This window comes from Balaenoptera ricei, chromosome 6, assembly GCF_028023285.1.
Source record: "Balaenoptera ricei isolate mBalRic1 chromosome 6, mBalRic1.hap2, whole genome shotgun sequence".
Lineage (NCBI taxonomy): Eukaryota > Metazoa > Chordata > Mammalia > Artiodactyla > Balaenopteridae > Balaenoptera > Balaenoptera ricei.
Window position 1 is genome coordinate 22,995,299 of NC_082644.1, and position 24,629 is coordinate 23,019,927.

General features: G+C 39.9%; 1 protein-coding gene and 1 pseudogene across 12 annotated transcripts in view; one reads left to right on the forward strand and one right to left on the reverse strand.

Moving 5' to 3' along the window:
* The window catches only part of LOC132368245 (uncharacterized), a 670,503-nt gene that overhangs the window by 254,684 nt on the left and 391,190 nt on the right, over positions 1–24,629 (forward strand). The gene's annotated exons all lie outside the window — the stretch shown is intronic.
* Positions 17,685–18,175, reverse strand: LOC132367685 (synaptosomal-associated protein 23-like; annotated as a pseudogene).

Consider the following 24,629-nt stretch of genomic DNA (forward strand, 5'->3'; position numbering starts at 1 on the left):
CAGAAGATACAGAAAAACACATTCAAATGGCTTCTTTGTACACCAGAGCCAAAGCTTTGTTTCACAACATCTTAATGATTTCAGTGAGGTTCCTAGCTTTTGAAACAATGATTCTCCGTTCCCTCCCCGCTACCTTGTTTATGACAAGGTGAATTCAAATAAGATACTTCTGACAGCTTTTAAACCTAAAACGCAATATAGAACTCTATTTCTTCTTTGACACATGCCACTTACATCTTTTTTTGGAGTTGGACTGTAGTTGTTTCATAGATGTGGGTCTTATGCCATGATCTGACAACACCCGGTCCCTGGTGTGCCACTGCAAAGCCTCTTAGGATCAGGAGACCCTCACAAATGGAAAAACTGAATTCACGATGGGACGTCAGATCAAATGTGTATGACATCAGTCTAGTGGCTTTCTGAGTTAACCAACCCTGGGGTATATATGCGATAGCCATAAAAGGTACTTTTAAGGAGATTAAAATGTACACTACTGAAAAAGATCAAAATTAAAATACATAACTGTCTTCATAGAAATTTAAATACCATTTTTACACATAGATTGTTTTGTTTGTGTAGTTGTAACAAAATAATCCTGAATATGCATAACATGTTCTGTTTTGTAAGACAACTGTGAAGATTGTAGGTATTTATATTGCGTAGTGAGAATGATAGCATTTTACAACTGGCTTTGACATCCCTCATCTCACACACTGGATAAAAAAACTGATGATCAGAGAGATTAAGTAATTTCTTTTCAGTCAGGCACTGAGCTGAGACCAGAACCCAGGTCCTCCTGACTCGGGGGTGGTTCCTCCTTTTCACCATCCAGCCCTGTCTGAAAAGGTTTACGGTCCATGGCAATGTCACATAGTGTATCTCATACCATCTTGTTCTCTGTGATTAACACTGTTATTTATGAAGCTTACCCAGTGGTCTAGGATGCAACTTCCCATAATCTATGAGTGCTTCCACATCATTTATCCACATCCACAAGACGGTAAGCTAAGGACTTTCCCCAAACTCTAGACCGTAGTAGTAGATATCCCAGGCAGTAAAACATGTCCTGGAATAAAGAAATTCTTATGATTCATACCGGACTGCTGTAGCCCTTTTGGATTCCCTACAGCTTTAAATTTCATATTCTTAATGCAAGACTCTGCAAAGCAGTTTAGAAAACAATGTAAAGATTTTAGTAAATTAAGACAGTGGTTTTGTTTTCTCCCATTTCCTACTTATTGAATGTTCTTGCTGCAAATAAATCAGATCTCTTTATTTTCCTATGAAATATCAGTGCTATGCAAGAATGTTGGAATCAGATGGTTCCACTGTGTCTGACATCTTGTTGTTGGTGTCCATTGAGTGTCTTTGTCCTTTCTCATATATGTTGTGATCATCTTGGTTCTTACTACGAGTGATTCTGAATAAAAACCTGGGTGTTTTGAGTATTACATTATGAGATTCTGGATATCATATAAATTTTCTGTTTGACTTGCCTATTCTGACACCACTCTAGCAGGGGATGACAAGCCATCTCATTACTGCCTGGTGGAAATGGGGGTCCAGGTCATGGTCTCCAGGTTTTGGATTTGTCTCTGTTCTCACCCAGGGAGCGAGGGGTTCCTTGTTACTGCTCAGTGGGGTTGGGATTTCTGGCTCCCACTGGACCTTCACTGATACCTCCTGCTGGGAGGGGCATGGGTGCCTTGTTCCTGCTCCTCCTTTTGCCTAACCTGACATCACGGAAGAGCCTCATTACCTTTGGATGGTGGTGAGAGTCCTGACTCTGAAACCACCTCTGCAGGGAGGGGTTAGTGTGCCTTGTTCTTGCTGGGTGGAAGTGGAAGTCCAGGGTCTCTGTGGTCTTCAGGGACACTGCTGAGATGGTCACTCATTACCACCGGCATTACCACCTGCTGAGGATGAATATCCTGGCTCCTTATGTTGCAGAATTAAGTCATATGGACCTTGTTCAGGCCCAGCTCAGCGGGGCAGGGTTCTTTTTTTCGAGTAGGAGAATAACGAGAGATCCACACAGCACAAGCCTTATTCTATGGGCAAAAAAAAAAAAAATGGAGAAGAAGGAATTAAGTTCATAGATCAACTTCTCACCCACCTGGTGAAAGTGATTTAACTGTAAAGAGTAAAGACAAAGGGAAGAGGAGTGAGGCAGAGGATGGGGAGACACATGCCTTAGTTAACCAGGGAAGGGGCAGGGCTATTTTGAGGGAGTGGGGTACCACCCCCTTTATATCCATTTTTGGTCCTTAATGTCTGGTCCTGGCCACCAGTAGGTGTGTCATTTAATATGCTAATGTAGTAAAATCAACATATAATGAGACTCAGGGTCCGTTGGAGGTCAGATTCGTTGCCATCTTCGTCTCAAGCGGCTCCATCTGTTTCTTTTTTTTCTTTTTTTGTGTGTGTAGCTTCCTTTCTTATCTCTGGACCCTTTAGCTTAAGGATTTATGTTCACTCCTGCTAAAGGTTGGGGTGGGGAGGGTTGGAGGGTTGTGAGCGAGGACACTCCTACTAAAGTTGGGGGTAGATGGGTTTTGAGCAAAGATCTGGAGCGACTCTGGCAATACCTTTTCAGGGCTTCTCTGACACCCAGGGCCTGGGGGAGTTAGCACTGGGGTGCCTCATTGCAGACTGGCAGGGGTGGAAGTCTAGACTCCCAGATTGGACTTTGCTGGTAGGGTTGGAGAGGGGGCTGTAGTTTTTCTGTGGTGTTTGGCGGGAGTAGAACAGTTATTGCCTAAAAGTTTTCTGTATCTTTAGGCCTCACTTATTCTGGTCCTTTAGCTAGAGAGAACAGGCTTTTATTGGGATTTTATTTTACTGTGTACACTATTTTGCCTTTTCCAATTGGCATTTATGGGTGCTGACTTCTCCAGACCCAAGTCTGGAATATTAGATGCAAAAAGGGAAAACCCAGGCCACTCACTGTCACCTATAAAATTCTAGCACTTTACCAATTCCAAGAGAATATGATCTGACTCTTACCTGCATTTCACAGTGATTTTTCAATACAGAAATATTTTTCTCAGTAGGATCAGATTTATTCTGCATACCCACCACCTCTTATTCACCATGTAACACCTATTTGGGGGACAATTTCTATTTATCAGGTACTAAAAACCATCTTATATATTCCAAATGTTGCTATCTCAATCAGCAATATATCATTTGTTAATAGCCCAATGGCCAACAGCAAATGTATATAAATCATGGCTTGCAACCATTTGTAATTCACTAGAAGTGCAGAAAGAATCTGGGGAAAAAAAGTATTCAACTAGGTAGAGGTCATGGTAGATACTTTAAAGACTAGAAAATAAATCACTAGTTCTTAAGCATGTGTCGGAATTACATAAATTTAAAGAAGGACTGACAATTTGGAGAATAGTAACATGAGCAGACACGTGTAGGAGGCCGAGAGCATAGCATGAGCAAGGGGACAGGGACCTCCCTGTCTCTGGTGGGAAAGACATGTGCAGGGGCCACTAGGCACACAGGATAAACAGAGGTAGGCAAGAGCATGGCAGGTTTTAGGAGACAGACATCAGCATTTTAAGGGGATTTCAAAGGTGACGGAAACTGTTAACTATTGGAAATGAGGAAAAGGGAAGAGATCAGTTATTGGGAATCAGTGAATCTAGATACTCTAAAGGTAGTAGATGATGAGATTGAGGTCAGCAGCAAGGTTAGTTTGAGGCAGAAGATTCTTGAAGGAGGAGGTAGATGGAGTCTGGAAATAAAAGCTGAGGAAGAGGCAGGAAGCAGCCCACTGAACGGCCTTTCCAGAGGCTCTTCTCTGAAATATTACCCAAAGCCTCCTTCCTCAGTCCAGTGGCGCTTCCCCAGGCCTGGCCCTCACCGACCTTCTCATGACATCCTCCTCCCGGTGAATTAAAGGTAAACATAATCATCAGACTTAGGGCAGTAGAATAAAGGGAATGAGTATGAAGAAAGGGGCAGACGTCTCTATCCTAGAAATCCACGAGAAAGGGACCATCTCTGACCATAACACAGGGAGGACTGAAATTTGGGGAGAAGAGAGAGGTGGATTAAAGATGTCTTAAATTGAAGGAGAGAGCAAAATTCCCAGGTCAGGGCATATGGCACATCCACTTTAGAGGCCCTGGAAACCCCTTCATGACTGAATTGAAAGATACTAAATTGAGCAGGTAGATAGGAAGATGCCAGGCTGATCCTGGGGATCACCAAATCCCCTTCCCACCTAGGCCCTCCTCTTTTGATTATTCATTTTTCCAGTTCACAGTTTTATTTGCTAGAAAAAGTTACTCTTGCTGCACAGATTTAAAAAAAAAAAAAAAAATGTTTCCAGAAATGCAAAGAATTTTTCAGAGGGACTCACAGCCTCACTGGGGAAGAAGGGAAATTTTGTCTCAATACTTCTTTTCCGGGCTTCCCTGGTGGCGCAGTGGTTGAGAATCTGCCTGCTAATGCAGGGGACACGGGTTCGAGCCCTGGTCTGGGAAGATCCCACATGCCACGGAGCAGCTGGGCCCGTGAGCCACAACTACTGAGCCTGCGCGTCTGGAGCCTGTGCCCCGCGACGGGAGGGGCCGCGATAGTGAAAGGCCCGCGCACCGCGATGAAGAGCGGTCCCTGCACCGCGATGAAGAGTGGCCCCCACTTGCCTCAACTAGAGAAAGCCCTCGCATGAACCGAAGACCCAACACAGCCAAAAATAAAATAAAATAAATAAATAAAGTAGCTATAAAAAAAAAAAAGAAAAGTGCTTTTAAAAAAAAAAAAAAAACAAACTTCTTTTCCTTCCAGAAACTCCTCACACAGTCTTCTCTGAGTCCTGAACCATCAGACCTACTCCTCCCCCGCATCCCCACACAAAGCACTGCCCTCCATATCCTTGAACTCAAGGTGGGGAATGTACCAACCCCCATCCTTATTCCCTCCAGTCTCAGATCCTCCAAAACCTGGGGACCAGGAAAGGTCCCAGGCAGTAACACTTCTCTTGACAGAGGCAAAGAAATATTAATATAAACAAAAAGAAAGAAAGAAAAAGAAAGAAAGAAAGAAAGATTTATTGCTTTTTCTCTTAGATGCATGATCTCATTGCTTAACTATACCTAATGAGGCCTAATTCTTCCTTCTAAATCTGGCCTCTCAGTCAGCAACAGATTTCACCAGTCCCACTGTGTATACTGATGATGCGCTGATAACCAAATGTCATTCTTGAAAAAACGTGGAACTTTTGACTATTTTCTAGTGCAGGAGTTTTGCAACCAGATTTCTAAAATACATAGTGAAACTGGTTTCGACACTAAACTCGAATAATTGATCTTAGGTTATGAATACAAATTATGAATAACCATAATATTATGAATAACCACAAATTATGAATAATCATAAGTCCAGTTTGGTTTACTAACATCTAATCCTCAGCAGAATGGAAAATGAAAAATATAGAATTCTATATTACATTTGCTATCAAATTTTAGCCAGTCTTGGAGACTCTCTTGGTTCTAGGACAAGGCCACATTTTGAAAGCAAATTCTTTAGTGTAGTGTTTCTCAAACTTCAGAGGACGTAAGAATCACTGGGAGGACCCCCCCAGACCCAGAGATTCTGATCCAGTATTTTGGGACTAGGGGCAGGGAATTTGCTTTTCTAATACAAGATGTTGTTGATGCTGCAGTCATCAGCACATTTTGAGTCGCGCTGCCTTGAAAGATACCCTGTTTATTTCCATTTTCATCATTGCTGTGTTCTCCATACCTAGTAGCTTAGAACCATTCATTATAATATAACTGAAGAGAGATAAGTTATAAGAAATTTTGCTCCCTTTAATTGCTTGATTTTGAATTGTGTCCTTTGCTAAATAAGTAAGCTACCACTGAACCAAGAATATAAAATAAACCCCTAAATTCTAGTAGTTAGAACATCAAGTATTAAGAATGTGCAGTTTGAATGAGCAAGACATCCTTGGTCCCTCAGTGCAGCCCTCAAGTAAAACAGTGCCAGGAACTGTTTAGATTATGATGTCAGCATGGTGGTCAGAGCTCATTGCCCACAGAGTTTAGTGCGGTGACATTGGCTGCTGATAGCGTTTTCTCATTAGCCCTTACCTGTAACATGCTTGGAGAATAGAGGGATACTTAAAATGAACTCACCCTCTCTTGGTTTGACCAGTCTCCATGTAATTGGAATAATTAGTTTTTCCAAAAGTCATACTGATTTAAAGGATATTTTTACTTTTCTGTAGATTTGAAAATTCTCATTGCTGAGGATCCCTTGAAGATATGGCCACTCCCCAGGGCCAGAGAATGACACTCCCCAGCCCCAGGGCCTACCTGACTGTTGGCAAGAGGCCCAGTGTCTACCATGTGGGCCTGTCCATAGAGCAGCTTATAGCATGAAACTGGCTTCTTCCAGAGCAAGTGAGTAAGAGAGGGAGAGCAGGTCATTTTGTCACTTATCTTGGAAGCAGTACCTCTATTCATGCTTCTGCTATATACTATTTGTTTGAAAGAAGTCAATAAGTCTAGCCCATATTTAAGGGAAGGGGGAATCACACAACAGTGGGGATACAAGCAGATAGGGGTCTTTGGGGGTCACCTTAGAGGCTGCCTCCCATAAGAACACTTTTTTGAAATGCTCTCTAAATATACAAAATGAGCCAGTCTCCACAATTTATTCATCATAAAATTTCTCTGGTCAGTTTTAACATCAAACCAGCATACACTGCGATTAGCCTTAATTGTTGGCATGTCACAATACATAGTCCATTTTTCTAATTTGATAATACAGTTGAAATTTTTGATCACTCCAAATTTAATCATTTGTTTTGATTTTCATATAAAAATTTTTTGTATAGAAAATTTTTTAAAAGTTTAGAGGACAGTGTTGAGCTTAAATGTATACTTTTATAGGTCTTAAACTCAAAGAAAATTATTTTCCATTTTGGGATGATTAAATGGTCCTCAGAAACTTACTTGTACTATGTGTTTGCTTACAGAACCTTTCAAGTTTGAGTACATAGTTGAACTTCCAAATAGTAATTTGGTAGAAGTAAAAAGGTTAATGTTGACAAATTCACATAGAATATCGTCTCATGAGTATCCAGCATGGATCTCACACTTCATACACCCAGAAGGCCCACTTGAGACCAGGATGCCATGATGAGGTTCCTCCCTCCCCAGTAAGGACCACAGCTCAGCCAGCTGCAGACAGGGCTGATCAACAAGTTCATGCTCTAAAAGCAGAGTTGCATTATCTCATTCAAACTCCCTAGTAAAAAATTATATTCTAGGTACGTTTCTTACCTTCATCCCAAAGGTACACAGAAGAAACTAGAGGAGAGTTTTCTGGATAGACACATCTGGTCCTTTTGTGTGAACTTCAGTCACTCAAAATGGGTATGCTGCCTGTAGAAACGTTTCAGCTTGCAAAAAACCTGGCCCAGTATCAGACTTCACTTGAATTCTACACTGGTAGCAGTGAGTGGAGAGGAAGGTCGTGCAGGGACAATATCCTGCAGAGGAACACAGTCTTGCATGTAAGTGTCTCCTTGGTCTTGCCAAACCTCAGTTTCCTCTTCAGTAAAAATAAAGTAAAAGAGTGACCTTGGGTTAGGCAAAGTCTTAGATACAACATCAAAAGCACAAGTGATTAAATAAAGATAAGTTGGTCTTCATCAAAATTCAAACATTTTGAACTTCAAAAGACATCATTAATACATGAAAAAACAGGCCACAGATTGGGAGAAAAAAATTCCAAAGCATATATATGATAAATGACTTGTATCTAAAATATATTTTAAAAGCATACTCAATTACCAGAAGAGAAAAATGCAATAAAAAATAAACAACTATTTTTGAATAGACATTTCATCAAAGAAGACATATATAGGAATGACCAAGCACATACATGATTCTCAATATTTTTAGACATTTTAGTAATGCAAGTAAAAAGCACAGTGAGATCCTAATTCACAGTCACTCGAATGACTACATAAAAACACTGGACAATAACAAGTGCTGGAGAAGATGTGGAGAAATTGGAACCCTCATTCGTTGCTCAAGGGAATATAAAAAGATGCCGCTTTCACTTATTTGAAAATTAACTCCTGAGCGTCCATCCAAGAGAAATAAAAATATGTGTGTCTGTACAAAGATTTGTACATGAATGGTCATAGCAGATCATTTACAACAGCTAAAAAGTGGAAATAATACAAATGCCCATCCATGTTACAACACAGATGAACCTCAGATATAAGTAAATTCTAAAAAGCACAGATTATAAAATTCTATTTATATGAAATATCCACAAAATATAAATCTGTAGAGACAGAAAGTACATTAGTCATCACTTAGAATTGGAGTGGGAATGAAGAGTGGCTGCAGATGAACACGAGGGATCTTTATGTGGGGGTGGAAATGTTCTAAAGTTGGGTTGTGGTCTTAGTTGTACAACACTACAAATTTACTAGAAACTATTGAATTTTACACCTAAATTTGGTGACTTTTATGGTATATATATATATATGTATATTTATACTATATAATATATAATTCTATGGGTATATATGATATATATACATCAATAAAGCTGGTAAAAAAATAAAATGGTAACTTTCAGTGTTGTGGTAAAAAGTGGAGTTTCAGTGCGTGGTGTATGGGGCTAGTTAATGAATGGCAGCTATTAGTATCACCATTGTCTTGATTTCTGACTCTTCTTTGTCATCATTTCGACTTCTTAACTACTATGTAAGATTAAGAAACCAAACTTGTATGTATACTCAAAAAATGGAGTGATAACTCACCTTTTCCTGTCACATTCTTGTGCCATTTAGATAAAAAAGAAAATGAATATGTAATATCATCACCTACAGATGGAATTATGTCCATAATTTAATTAGACCTTATCAGTATTTGAAATTATTTTCCCTAAATTCTAATCCATGAAATAAAGGCACAGTCATTTCTGTTAGAAGTCTTCACTTCATAGTGAAACCAAATTATTTAATAGTATTTGCACCAACAATCTTAGGAAGCCATTTATATTTTTAAACATTTGGTGGTTTTCTTTTATAGCTCTTGTAAAATATAAAAATAAAATTATTTTAGCTTATAGTCTATAATTAGAGATACAGTCAAGAAAAGAGAACAGAAACTGAAATTCTGATAGCAGAATGAATTTTATAGGCCATTAGAAACTTTGAGAGCCACAAATTTTAATTAACATTTTATGTTTGCAAGTTGTTAGAGCCATTGCATTTTGCTGCCCTTCTATGTGTAAGAAGCATATTTTAAATAGTGAATGTAGAAAACAAAATGGGAAAAGCTCCACCAATAATCCAAATATTTCGCTTTTCTTTATGTATTCTCGAGGGTTTCTTCCAAGTTTTATGCTTGCTTCTTTTTATTACTGGGGGGCGGTAATCCTCTACTAGAGTGGGGTAAAGCAGTAAGAAAACACAGGTAAAACCAAATATTAAAAAAAAATTTTTTAACAAGAAAAGTAATGCTAAATATCTAGAATTTTGCTTCATTGCAGAGTTACTTAGCTCCTTGTTAGACTAAGGCTGGGAATCATCATGTTCTTTCACATTTCAAAATAGGCCATGATAGTGTTGGGTACAGACAAGAAAATTCCCAAGTTGCTGAAAATTACCTTTCTGTTTTAAGTAAATAAACCCTGGATTCATCTATGATTTTAAGAGGCAAGAAAAGACACTGCATGTACAAAAATTAGAAAATTAAAGCGACAAGAAAATACTACACAGTGGAGGCAATGGGCAAAATTCAGACCAATGTGCCCATTTAGGGACTCCTAATGAACGTAAGGAGGAAGAGGAGGGTGGATGTGGGGAAGGTGGTACCTCCTTCCTGCTGACACAAGGAGTGCTCTTGAGTTTCGGTCTCAAGCTCCTTTGGGAGATGAAGAAGAGTTCCTGAGTCCTTGGGTCATTTGGTAACAATGACCTGTGACCACTCCTTTCCCCTGAACCCCCAATGTCTATTAGATGAAATTGTCCTTCTGGCTAACTCTTCAGTGATGTGTAACTCACCTTCTTTTCAGGGTCTTTTTCTTTGTTTTTTTTCTGGACACTTATTGTTCTATCTGTCCAGTGTTCTCTTTTTGGGAGACACTTTCTACCCTGTTCATCTCTGCAACGCCTTCCATCCACATGATCTCTACAGAAGGTGTCATATTCTTAGCTGACGAACCTCTGGTTGATTCATCAGGGATGAGCTTCTGACCTAGGGTTGGATGATCATGATTCTTCCCTAGGAATCTAAAATGAGACTAAAATGTTTCACTTTCCCACTCCCATCTGATTCATCTCATGAACCAAAGACATAATCTTAGGTACCCACATTCATTGAAGGAACAAAAAAGCCATCCCCCCCAGGAGGATAAGAATAAAGTACACACATATAGGGAAGCAGAGAAAAGAGAAACAATCTCTTTTTATTTTAGCAAATTCAAGTTGTATTTCTGTAATGTTATTTTGAGAAGACATATTTCTAATACCAAGATTGTAGTTACATGTCCATTGAGCTCACCCCCTTGTAAGTAGAGAGTATTCACTTTGTTTAAAACTTAAACTGTGTTCTCTTCATCTAAATATTCAAGCCAGTTTCACGTAGAAGCACTCACTTTTCTTAACTGCTGTTGAGATGTTACATAGATTCATACATTGAAAGACAGAGATCTCAGAGAAGGATTTTTAGACAAATGCCACCCTTCTCAACGAGAGAGATCATTAAAAAAAATCACTGGAGATCAGATCTCTTGGCATCAGTCAAGTGAAGTCTTGCCTCCCTGTCCTTGCCAACCTATATGATATGTATTTGACATATCATATAACTAAGAAATCAGTTTTGTTGTTTAACAGCTAAGTTTTTGGAGTTTTTATACCACAACATAACCTTACCTGACCTCACTGGCGTGAATATTTATTTAGTTTTCATACTTTTTTTGACTTTTACTTACATGGAACTTATTTTATTGATATTTTATATGAGAATATAAATAAAAATAAATTTGCTTTGCATTTCATCACCACACAATTATACAATGTAATGTTAATTGGTTTTATCTACATCTATATGTTTATCTGTATCTATCTATCTATATCAAGAAGAGTAGTAGGGAATTATGTTGAGATTTTTAGTAACTTCTGTTTAAGCATAAGAACTATTCTTTGAGGGGAAGCCAGAATGGGAGTGAAAAACTGGAAACTGCACTCAATTGCAAGAAATACTAGCCCCAAAACAATTAAGGTTATGTGTATATCTATCTATATATATAAAAAGGTTATATATATGGGAAATATATATTATTAATATAATATACAGAATATATAATAATTTAATATATTGTATAATAATTTTAAAGATAAGAATTTAATGTAATATTAATATTTCACAATATATAATAATTTACTATAATATTAATGTATATATATTATTTTTATGAGAGGGAAATATATATATATATATATATAAAAAGGTTTTATATATATATATTTCCCTCTCATGAAAAACCAAAGGGGCAGCACTTTGTGGGTGTAGCACCTCCATGATATGATTGCAAGAGTCTTCTTAACAACTCCTCTATGAGCTCAAGAACAAAACAAAAAATCCCCACTCATTTTTGCTCTAATTCCCATATACATATATATATATCCCTGATCTACACATGTTGTAGATCAAGATCCTGCTACTCATTACATTGAAGTGTTGTATTTTATTTCATTGGGTGCTCCATCAATTATACTCTTTCACATTTTCTCCCAACTTCCATCAGAAGTGCACACGTACTTTGTTCATGGATCAAACACTGTTGATACCACTTTCATGGACATAGGAAGGTTTACACCAACCTTCATCTTCAGGGATTTCCATGCAGAGGCTGCATTGATAAGGAATGCATATTATCAAGGAACACTTGGCTCTGGACAAGATGGTAACAGCCATGTCATGAGATAAAAGGACAGACTCTGAATTTGGAAGCAGGTCAGAGTGTTATATGACACTGGTGGCTGCATTTTGATATGTGTATGTACTTGGCTGGATAAAATGTTGAAAGAGAGGGGAAGAATTTGGCCCACAAGTTGCCTATATACTCCTGACCATAAATAAGTTCTTATAACTTAGTTTGTATCAGAAAGCAACCTCCACAACATTAACATTGGTCACGGTCAGGTAGCATAACAAAAAGATGAAATCATGATATTGGAAACATTAAAAAAAAAAACGTGGAGCTGCTTATTTCATGAAATGTTGGGAAATTACAAGTTTTTTAAAAATGGCTTTATTGAGGCTACAAGTGTTATGTTAGACCTCATAATAAGGTCTGCTATGAGGTGAATATTTTTTAAAACTGACAAATTTAAGGAGAACCCGGCAGGAAGGGTGGGGAGTCTGCTTTAGTGAGGGGTCCAGTCACACCAGCACCGCGTAACAGAGAAAAGCAGCGCACAGCCATTCTGTACTCCACAGAGAGACCAAGAGAGGGAGAAATAGAGTATACACATCAACGAAAATGCAACAAATTGGTAGAATAAACCGGAGTCTGGAAAGTAGTAGTAAATATGGTGTGAAAATATGAATGAAACTTACTGTTAAGATTCCTGGGAAAATCACAGAAACCCCTCAGGGGGCCTTAAGCTCTGATGTGTAAAACAGCAACTATATGCTCAAAGTACCAGAACAAATTGGGAACTTATCACTTCAGAAGTCAATCAGATCAAAAGGAAAATTCAACACTGGGAGCATAATGAGACAGAAATTCTAATTTACTTGACAGAAAAGGAGGATCACTTTAAATCACCATGTGGATACCAGGATTTTAAAATGGGCCAAACAGGCTAGAGAAGAACATTTCAGTAGGAGAAAAATGCCCTAATACACTAGCTTATCTATCTTGTATAAGCAAGCTCTGGAAACTTTTTAAAAATAATAATTTTCTTGAAGTATAACTAACCATAATGGGTTGAATAGTGTCCCCTCAAAATTCATGTCCTCCCAGAACCTCAGAATGTGACGTATTTGGCATTGGGGTATTTGCAGATGTAATTAAGGTAAGGATTATGGTGAGATCCCATTAGATGAGAGTGGTCTCTAAATCAAATGAGATTGTCCTTATAAGAAACAGAAAAGAACACACACAGAGACGCAAAGGAGACCACCATGTGGAGATGGAGGCAGAGATTTGAGTGGTCAATCCAGGAAAATGCCAAGGATTGCCAGCAACCACCAGAAACTAGGGGAAAGGTATGGAACAGATAGTCCCTCAGAGCCTCCAGAAGGAACTAACCTTGCCCAAACCTTGATTTTTTGACTTCTGGCCTTCCAAAACTGTAGAGAGAAAACAATTCTGTTGTTGTAAGCCACCAAGTTTGTGAAAATTTGTTTTGGCAGCCCCTAGGAAACTAATACAGATTCTGGTACTGGGAACTAAGGTGCCATAGTAACAGATACCTAAAAATGTGGAAGTGGCTTTGAATTTAGGTAATGAGTAAAGGCTAGGAGAATTTAGAGGTTGGTGATTGGAAAATCCTAGATCATCTTGATGAGAAAGTAGAAATATGATGTTAAAGGTGATTCTGGTGAGAGCTCAGAGAGAAGTCAAAAGCATTGTAAGGAAAGCGTCTCATCATGAACATCCTATTGTTCATGAACAGAATCTTGATATAAATGTAAATATGATTATAATTATAAATATAAATCTCTCTGGTGAGACTTTAAAAGGAAATGAGGAACATATTATTGGAAATTGGAGAAAAGGTAATTTTTGTTATAAAGAGGCAGAAAACTTGGCTGAATTGTGTTCCTTCATTCTGGGTGGAAAATAGAACTTACACGCAATAAACTCGGATATGGAGCTGAAGAGATTTCCAAGCAAAGCTCCTTCCTGCTGATAGTAAAATGCCCGAGGAAAGAGAGAAATTGAACAAGGAACTACTAGGCAAAAAGGAACCAGCCCTTGATTATTTGGAAGGTTTCAAGCCAATCCAGATTACAGAGTATGAAGAAACGAGGAAATTCATTTTTGGGGGAAGTGTGCTGGGGAGAGAGGGCCAAGGTGTGGCTGGAAAACGTGTTGCAGAAGAGATTATGTAGGTGACTCCTGGGTCCACTCAACCATCTCAGCAGAAGCCCGGAATAGACATGGGCTTATACGGGGAGATTCAGTGAAGAACTCTTTTGCCTAATGGAGTAGACCCCCTTGACACACACCAAAGACCAATGTGGTTTTTGAGAATGTTACATCAGCAGAAACACTGCCAGCTTGGACTGAAGGGAACAGAGACAGGAAGAAATGAAGGGAGGCTATTAAACTCCTGAGATTTTACAAACAGGTTGTGGGACTGATAGAACTACTTGGCTACAAACATGGGTTGACCTTCAGGAAAAAGGATGAACAGTTCCAAAGGCAGAGTGTGGACATGGAAGTAGAGCCCAGAGACACCGGCTTAGGGCCAGGGGCCAACAAGGCCACCACCATTGGCCCAAAGGACAGGGCATCAAGCCACAGAGAATCTTCTTTGAAACCTAATGGGATTTGTCCTGCTGGGCTTAGAGTTGCTTGGTGACCCCTTTCCATTCCTAGATGAAAACGAGAATGTCTATTCTGTACCTGTACCACCACTCTATTCTGGAAGAGAAAGTGTTACCAAGTCTAAGACCATACTGCTCGCTGCACGACAGGCCAGTAATCAAGAGACGAGTTGTAGGGGCAAGGAATAACGACTTTATTTGGAAAACCAGCAGACCGAGAAGATGGTGGGCTTATGCCCCAAAGAACCATCTTGCCTGAGTTAGAATTCAGGCTCCTTTTATACTAAAAGGGGAGGGAGTAAAGTCAAACACTTCCTAGTTCCCATCAGCCTCTGGAGGGGATGTGTTAATATTTTCCTCCCTGCAGTCATTCACAGGTGGGCCTGATCAGGATGTTTCCTGTGAGCTAAACAAAGGTATTTTAGCTTAATACTCATTACCTGGAAAGCAGGGTTCCCAGAGATGGGCCATTATGTATAATTCAAGCTTATAGGCAACACCCCTTTAGTGATTAACTTGTAATAGAATACAAAAGATTCTTCCATATTACAAAAGGTTGTTTTCTAGTTTCATAGGTCCACAGGTGGGGAGACAGTTTTTCCAGGCATGGACCATACTACCCAGAGTCTCACCCATGCCTGATTTAGATGATGAGATTTGGGACCTTTTATGTTGATGATATTTAGGTGAGAGTTTGAGCTTAGAGTTGATGCTGGGATGGGTTAAGGTTTTGGGGGATATTAGAATGGGGTGAATGTACTGGGCACATGAGAGGGATGTGATTGTTTACTATCATGTAGGAGCCATTACTCTTTATTGCTCTTTTATTCAGAGTTTTACTAAATTTTTTTGTTTATGTTTCATGTGAACTTTCGAATTGGCTTGACTAAAGCACCTCACCACTCACCAAAACAAAAATGAAAGCCAAAACTGTTGTTATTTTAATTGGGATCACATTACATGTATACATTAATTTAGGAATAACTAATATCTTAATGATACTAGGTCTACTTAAAACCTATTGTTTAAGACATATTTACCTGGCTAATTTATTATTGATTCCCTCTTCCCTTCTATCCATATTTCTTTTTTTTTTTTATTTATGGATCTTTGCTTTATTCAGTTTGTCAAATAAGAGCTGACAAAATGATTGCTTTCCACCCCCCAAAAAGTAGTCACAGAAGCACATCACTTATTTGAAAAAACAGTTTCCTTAGCTACAAAATTTAATTGTAGGGATCAAACAGTGGTTATTGGTCAAACCAATCGACATCAATAGCTTTGAAGTGTGCAGAAGCTAGTTTTTAAATAAAGGTGACAAATACCAATCAAATTCTTATAACACTGTTCAAGATCTAAACAAATGTGATTCTGGAAGTTGAATACAAAAGGCTAAGAGAATGAGAGTGCAGTCATCAATAAGTAAACAAAGACATAATTTTCTAAATCATTTTTAGTTAAACAGAATACATTCTAGTTTTAAAAAAAGTTTAAAGCTACATAAAACTCAGAGTAATCTAACCATTTTCTACCTGAGATCAAAACAAGTTTCTTTTTTCCTATCTAAACATAATTCTTGGCATTGAGGTAAATCTGAATTCATGTGATATACTTTGTCAAACTTTTCAAAAAATTTTAAGCCCTGCTTAGAGAGAAATTCTCATATTATATATACATATTTACATATTTTTTCTTCAAAGACTAATGACACATTTATGAGGTTAATAGGCCTGTAATGGGACCATGATACTATTTTTTTAAATTAATTAATTTATTTTGGCTGCATTGGGTCTTCATTGCTACGTGTGGGCTTTCTCTAGTTGTGGCCAGCGGGGGCTACTCTTCATCGCGCTGTGCCGGCTTCTCACTGCGGTGGCTTCTCTTGTTGCAGAGCACGGGCTCTAGGTGCGTGGGTTTCAGTAGTTGTGGTGCGTGGGCTCAGTAGCTGTGGCTCACGGGCTCTAGAGTACAGGCCCAGTAGTTGTGGCTCACGGGCTTAGTTGCTCCATGGCATGTGGGATCTTCCTGGACCAGGGCTAGAACCTGTGTCCTCTGCACTGGCAGGTGGATTCTTAACCACTGTGCCACCAGGGAAGTCCAAATGATAGTACTAATAATATGAAAATAAAAAGCCATTCATTTATACCATGTATTCCTATATGGTGCAAAATGAAATGGGATCATAGAATTTATGTACATAAATGAATCACGAAGAGTTCAGAAATTAAGCTCACTTTGAGAAAACTCATTCTATTCTTTTTTGAAGCAGAGGTTGCGAAATTGTGATGTATAACAAAAATGTTGTGTATACAGACTCCAAAACCAAGCATTGGCCTAAGTTGGCAATAAGTGCAACTTAAATAGAAATTAAACCCAACTAGATCTTCACTGTGGTTATGCAACTTCTGGCTTTAGGGTCTGCACGTTTTACTGAGGTAACAACCTCTTATCTCTTGCCTCTCCTCCTTGTGCCTGCCCCCAGTGCCCCCAGCTTCCTTTTACGTGGCTGTCTTTGGCAATGCTTGCAAATTTTGAAAGCAGAAGAACCTGCTAAGTAAATGGAGAGAATGAAAAATAACACTATATGTGATGTATGAAAACCAACCTAAGAGTATGGACTGAGAAAGAAAATACTAGAAGGAAAACTAAGCAACAGTCTACCCTCAAGGGAAAAAGAGAAAATAAAAGAATAGGGGGGCTGTTACTCCTAGATCTTCTTCCACATCATCTCCCAATTAGAAGAGTGTGGAAACAAAATTTCAAACTCTGGAAAGGTAATGACTTTGAAGGAGGAGCTAGGGAAATGAATAAATGATAAAGAAGTACAGGGCTTCCCTGGTAGCGCAGTGGTTGAGAATCTGCCTGCCAGTACAGGGGGACACGGGTTCGAGCCCTGGTCTGGGAGGATCCCGCGTGCCGCGGAGCAACTGGGCCCGTGAGCCACAACTATTGAGCCTGCGCGTCTGGAGCCTGTGCTCCGCAACAAGAGAGGCCTCGATGGTGAGAGGCCTGCGCACCGCGATGAAGAGTGGCCCCCGCTTGCCACAACTAGGGAAAGCCCTCGCGCAGAAACTAAGACCCAACACAGCCATAAATAAATAAATAAATAAATTTTTTTAAAAAAAAGTACAGCAGTAGCTTTAGCTGTCAGTGAGTTTCTTTGCTCTGGCATTGGCATTGTCAATACGATCTTTGTTGGTGTTAGCCTTTTCTGTGATCCGTTCTATTTGTCGATTTTGAGCCTCAATCTCATTGCCCATGTCCAGGGCCATGTTTTTTAGATTTCCTAGGATACTTCCCACTTGATTCAGCTTCTCTTCCATTTCATCTTCCCTGGCATCATTTGTTATACTATTACATGGGCATATACAAAGGCCACAGCACTAGTTTAGTTCTGTTAACGTCTTCTCTGCTTCTCTCATGTCTTTGTTTATTTGGTCCATGCCTTCTTCTGTGTGTTTTAGTTGTTCCCCTTGTTCATCCAGCATAGTGATAGTCTTGATTCCTGTATCCTGAGACTCAATGTCTAAACCCAGGATTCTCCTCGTACTTTCCGGAGACTCATCAGTAACCTGGTTAGCCCTCAGCTGAATTTCTTCTGCTGACAGATTATCCATGATGAATTAAAACTCTTGATAGGTGCAGAAACTGAAATGTAGATACTCAAGCAGTTCTGGCCACTCCCTTCTGGCCGCAGCAGCTTGGACACCTGCAGGCTGAACTCCCACCCATATTTCTTGAAATCCTTCTCCTTTTTATGCCTAGTCTGTTCATTTATTATCTCAGTTCTAGATATTCTAAAGGATACAAAGTAGAATCATATTCTGCTCTCAAGCTGTCTATAATTTCATAATGAAGATAAGGTATCTGCATTTATAATTCAAATCTGAGAGAGAAAATAGTAAGTATCCCACAAAACAGAAAACCTTCTTTAGAATCTAAACAGCCTATAACGAAAAGCAAAGATCTCCACTCCCCTTTCCTATTTATTGGACTGTTTATTAGAGTAGTGCACCAGTGGGCAGTGGAAAGTGGATGTGTATGAACTTTGGAATAGGCAGACCTGAATTAATTGCCTAGGGGTAAGGGCTAGGTAAGGAAACTTGAGTCAAATTTTGGAACCAGTTCTCTTGCTTTCCTAATGGACATCCCCATATCTTCTTTTTAGAGCTGTTGAGGGATGAAAAGAAATACACTTTGTAGCATATCTATTATATAATGCATGCCCTTTAAATCATACTGTCTCCTCTGGTACACTTCTCATCTAAATTCAATGAGCCCACTGCAATGGACACAGCCCATCAAGGAAAAATATTTAATTTAAAGGTACCCTGAGAACTGTATATCTGTGTGTTGTTTGTATATCCTTCTTTAAAGCTATAAAAAAGACAGTTGAAATTTCAAAGCATTAAGTATCATGACTAAAAATAAAGTAAATAGAACAAAAAAGACTTATGTTCTATCAAATACAAGTTTTCTTCATGTAGGTTTTGTACATTGCTTTAAACATTCGTCATACTTTTGATTTTTTTGCTATTGTTCTTGTTATGAAAATGAAGTGATTTCTTCCATGTATCTTCTCAATTGTTGTTGATTACAAATGTATCTTTTTATAGTGCAAGTCTGTCTAGAATAGAGTTCTTTAGCACAGGCAAAAGTGACACAAGTATAAATGCAGATTTTCTTCTGCAACTCAGCCTAAGTTAATGTGGACTGTTAATCCATAGCTTCTTATCAGAAGTGCACTAAGGGAGTATATGTCTAGGATATAATTATACTGCAGATCTGTTGATGATTGTAAAACTATTGATCTCCCTTCATTCATTTTATTTTATCTTCTTAAATTTGAACCAGCTTTTAGATTTATTGATCTTTGGTAATGTTTCCTTCATTTCTTTTTCATTTACTTCTGATCTGATCTTTATGATTTCTTTCCTTTGGCTAAGTTTGGTTTTTTTTGTTTTTTGTTGTTCTTCTTTCTCTAGTTGCTTTACGTGTAAGGTTAAATTCTTAATTTGAGATATTTCTTGTTTCTTGAGGTGAGATTGAATTGCTTATAAGCGTCCCTCTTAGAACTGCTTTTACTGTGTCCTGTACATTTTCAGTTTTCGTGTTTTTATTGTCATTTGTTTTTATGTATTTTTAAAATTTCCTCTTTGGTTTCTTCAGTGATCTCGTGGTTATTTAGCAGTGCACTGTTTAACCTCCATATATTTGTGGTTTTTTTACAGTTTTTTTCCCTGTAAATGATTTCTAATCTCATAGTGTTGCGGTTGGAACAGATGCTTCATATGATTTCAGTTTTCTTAAATTTTCCAAGGCTTGATTTGTGACCCAAGATGTGATATAAGCTGGAGAATGTTCCATGTGCACTTGAGAAGAAAGCGTATTCTGCCACTTTCGGGTGGAATGTCCTATAACTATCAATTAAATGTCTGTTCTATTGTGTCATTTAAAGTTTATGATTCCTTATTTATTTTCTGTTTGGATGATCTGTCCATTGGTTTATGTGGGGTGTTAAAGTCCTCTACTATTATTGTGTTACTGTCGATTTCCGCTTTTATGGTTGTTAACAGTTGCCTTACTTATTGAGGTGCTCCTGTGTTGGGTGCATAAATATTTATCATTGTTAAATCTTCTTCTTGGATTGATCCCTTGATCATTATGTAGTGTCCTTCGTTATCTCTTGTAACAGTCTTTATTTTAAAGCCTATTTTATCTGCTATGAGTATTGCTACTCCAGCTTTCTTGTGTTTTCCACTTGCATGGAATATCTTTTTCCATCCCTCGCATTCAGTCTGTATGTGTCCCTAAGTCTGAAGTGGGTCTCTCGTAGACAGCATATATATGGGTCTCGATTCTGTATCCATTCAGCCCGTCTTTGTTTTTTGGTAGGGCATTTAATCCATTTACATTTAAGGTAATTGTCAATATGTATGTTCCTATTACCATTTTCTTAATCATTTTAGGTTTGTTTCTGTGGGTCTTTTTCTTCTCTTATGTTTCCCGCCTAGCGAAGTTTCTTTAGCATTTGTTTTAAAGCTGGTTTGGTGGTGCTGAATTCTCTTAGCTTTTGCTTGTCTGTAAAACTTTTGATTTCTCCAGCGAATCTGAATGAGATCCTTGCTGGGTAGAGTAATCTTGGTTGTAGGTTTTTCTCTTTCATCACTTTAAGTATGTCCTGCCACTCCTTTCTGGCCTGCGGAGTTTCTGCTGAAAAATCAGCTGATAACCTTATGGGGATTCCCTTATAAGTGTTTCTTTGCCTTTCCCTTGCTGCTTTTAATATTTTTTCTTTGAATTTAATTTATTGTTAGTTTGATTAATATGTGTCTTGGTGTGTTTCTCCTAGGGTTTATCCTGTATGGGACTGTCTTCGCTTCCTGGACTTGGGTGGCTATTTCGTTTCCCACGTTAGGGAAGTTTTCAACTATAATCTCTTCAAATATTTTTTCGACCCTTTCTTTTTCTCTTCTTCTTCTGGGACCCCTAAAATGCGAATGTTGGTGTGTTCAGTGTTGTCCCAGAGGTCTCTGAGATTGTCTTGTGTTCTTTTTGTTCTTTTCTCTTTATTCTGCTCCTTGGCAGTTATTTCCACCATCCTGTCTTTCAGCTGACTTATTCGTTATTTTTCTTCATTTATTCTATTACTGATTTCTTCTAGTATATTTTTCATTTCAGTTATTGTGTTGTTTATCTCTGTTTGTTTGTTCTTTAGTTGTTTTAGGTCTTTGCTAAACATTTCTTGTATTTTCTCGATCCGTGCCTCCATTATATTTCCAATGTTCTGAATCATCTTTACTATCATTACTCTGAATTATTTTTCAGGTAGGTTGCCTATTTACTCTTCATTTATTTGTTCTTGTTGGTTTTTACCTTGTTTCTTCAACTGTAAGATATTATTTTTGTCGTTTCATTTTTTTTGTTTTTTGATGCGTGGGATTGTTTTCCTGTCTTATGGGTTGTTTGGCCTGAGGCCTCCAGCACTGGAGTTTGTAGGCTGTTGGGTAGAGCTAGGTCTTGATACCGAGATGAGGACCTCTGGGAGACCTCACTCTGATGAATATTCTCTGTGGTCTGAGGTTCTCTGTTCATCCTGTGGTTCAGACTCGGATCTCCGACCACAGGAGCTCGCCTGACCCCAGGTCCAAGAACCAAGATCCTGCAAGCCGTGCGGGGTGGCCATGAAAAATAAAAGCAAAAAAGGAGCACAACAATAAGAAAGAGTAAAAAATAAGATTAGAAAACAAACAGATATGTTAGAAAAAAATAAAAATAAAGATGAAACAACAACCAGGAGGTAAAACAGAACCACAGTAGCAATAAATGGAAAAAAAAAAAAACCCGTAAAAGGCCTTGGCTATGGGGGGGTGGACCTTAGGCAGGGGCGGTGTTTAGGCAGCAGGCGGGGTTTAGGCTAGGTCCCATGTGGCCAGAAAAGGCCCTGGGGGTGGGGGTTGGGGCTTAGACTCAGGGAGGCTGGAGGCCCCCAGAGTTCCCCTGGCCTAGGAGGGCAGAGGACCAGGCCCGGGACCCCAGGAGGTTCCCTGGGCCTGAGTGGGTGGGGGAAATGCTAGGCGTGTTCCCCCAATCCTCTGATCCCAGAGGGTCCCTCCTCATTCGCCCCTCCTCTGCTTCCCTGCCTCCCTCCCTCTCACGCCCCTAGGACCCACGCGGCCAGAGGGGGCCCCAGAGGGCATAGGGAGAGGGTGAGGGAAACACCAGCTATGCTTCCCCTGATCCTCCGGTTCCTGAGTGAACCCGCCCCATCAGCCTCTCTTCCTCTTCCTTCCTCCTCCCTTCCTCCTCCCTTCCTCCTACACCCCTAGGACCCACGTGGCAGAGGGGGCCCCGGAGTGCAGAGGACCTTACCCAGGAGCCCTGGAGGCTTCCTGGGGCACAAGTGGGTGGGGGGAACGCTAGGCACATTCTCCCCTGAGCCTCCAATCCCAGAGGTTTCACCCCACCGTCCACCTCTCCTTCTCTTCCCCCCCTCCTCCCATCTTCCTACCTCCCTTGGAACAACGTGGCCAGAGAGGGCTCCGGAGGATGGAGGACCAGACCCGGGAGCCCAGCAGGCTTCCTGGGTCCTAAGTGGGCAGGAGAAATGCTAGGCACATTCTCCCCTGATCCTCTGGTCTCGGTGGTTCCCCTCCCTGTCCGCCTCTCCTCTTCTTCCCCCCTCCTCCCGTCCTCCTATGCCCCTAGGACCAATGTGGCCAGAGGGGCCCCTGGAGGGCGGAGAACCCGGCCTGGAAGCCCAGCAGGCTCACTGGGGCCCGAGTGGGCAGGAGAAACATTAGGTGCATTCTCCCCTGATCCTCCGGTCCCGGAGGGCCCCTCCCTGTCTGCCTCTCCTCTTCTTCCCCCCCGTCACTCCTACGCCCCTAGGACCAGTGCAGCTGGAGGGAATCCTGGAGGGCAGAGGCCCTGGCCCGGGAGCCCAGCAGGTCCCTGGGGCCCGAGTGGGTAGTGGAAACGCTAGGCACATTCTCCTCTCATTCTCCAGTCCCGGGGGGGTCCCTCCAGGCGTGGGAACCCCTACCTTCCCCATACCACCCCTCAGGGACGCCAATTCCATCCGGCCTCCACTTCTCCCCCCTCACTCCCCTCACCACATCCCACTCAGTTGCTCAGGGGTTCCTCCAGTACCCCTGAGTGTCAAGGTCCCCCAAAAGCATCTGGTAGGTGCCCTAGTTGTGGGGAGATGTGAACTCCACGTCCTCTCACTCTGCCATCTTCACTTCGCCTCAGCTGAAAAATGATTTAACTTAACACATTATATACTGTGGGTTTTTTTGCAGAAACTAACACCTGTGGCTGGCAATTTGTTATGTAAATGAATATTGAAACACTGGCATTTGAGTAAATATCAACAGCTTGTTTTGCATTTAATGTAGTTATTGGAAACTTTGTACATGTCTTACTAGAGCATTCTTTTATTTCGTTAGAGTGTGATAGGCAGTATAGCAGGCACCTCTGTGCATGGAAACAGAATATCTATTACAAATATACTGTGTTTCACTGAGCTTTCCCCTGGAAGAGCAGACTCTACACTTTCTGGAGGCAGGTTTTTTTTTTTTTTTTTTTTTTAGTCCCATGGTATTATTTCTTCTAGAATATGTTCTTTTATTTTACCTTATATTCGTATAAGTGTGTCTTCATGGGGGGCTTTTTTAGAAATTTTCTAAATAATATGATGTGTTTCTGAATACGAGTAAATCAATCTGAGGAGAAAAGTGAAGGACCTAGAGGATAGTCGTGGAGACCAGGATTAGTCTTAGGCATGCTGAGAAAGTAAGGAACATTTAAGTGTCTCTTCCTACTGTGTCCCTCTCTTCTCCTTGGTGAGTGCTATAGACTGAATGTTTGTGTTCCTCCCTCCCCAAATTCATACGTTGAAACCTAATCCCCAATGTGATGATATTTGGACGTAAGTGCTTTCAGAGATGATTTAATCTTGAGGATGGAGCCCTCATGAATGGGATTACCAGCACACTTTGGCGATATTGTGGGTTTGGTTCCAGACCACTGCAATAAAGAGAATATCACAACAAAGCAAGCCACACAATTTTTTTGCTTTCCCAGTGCATGTAAAAGTTATGTTTACACTATACTGTAGTCTATTAAGTGTGCATTATGTCTAAAAAATGTACATACCTTAATTTAAAATACTTTATTGCTAAAAAATGGTAACCAGCATCTGAACTTTCAGCCAGTCACAATCTTTTTGCTGGTGGAGGGGTTTGCATGCATGGATGGCTGCTGACTGATCAGGGTGGTGGTTGCTGAAGGTTGGTGTGGTCGTGACAATTTCCTGAAATTAAGACAACAATGAAGTTTGCTACGTCGATTCACTCTTCCTTTCATCAACATTTTCTCTGTGGCATGCAATGCTGTTTGATTGTATTTCACCCACAGTAGGACTTCTTTCAAAATTGGAGTCAGTCCTCTCAAACCTTGCCACTGTTTTATCAACTAAGTTTATGTAATATCCTAAATCCTTTCTTGCCATTTCAACAATCTTTGCAGTGTCTTTACCAGGAGTAGATTCCATCTCAATAAACCACT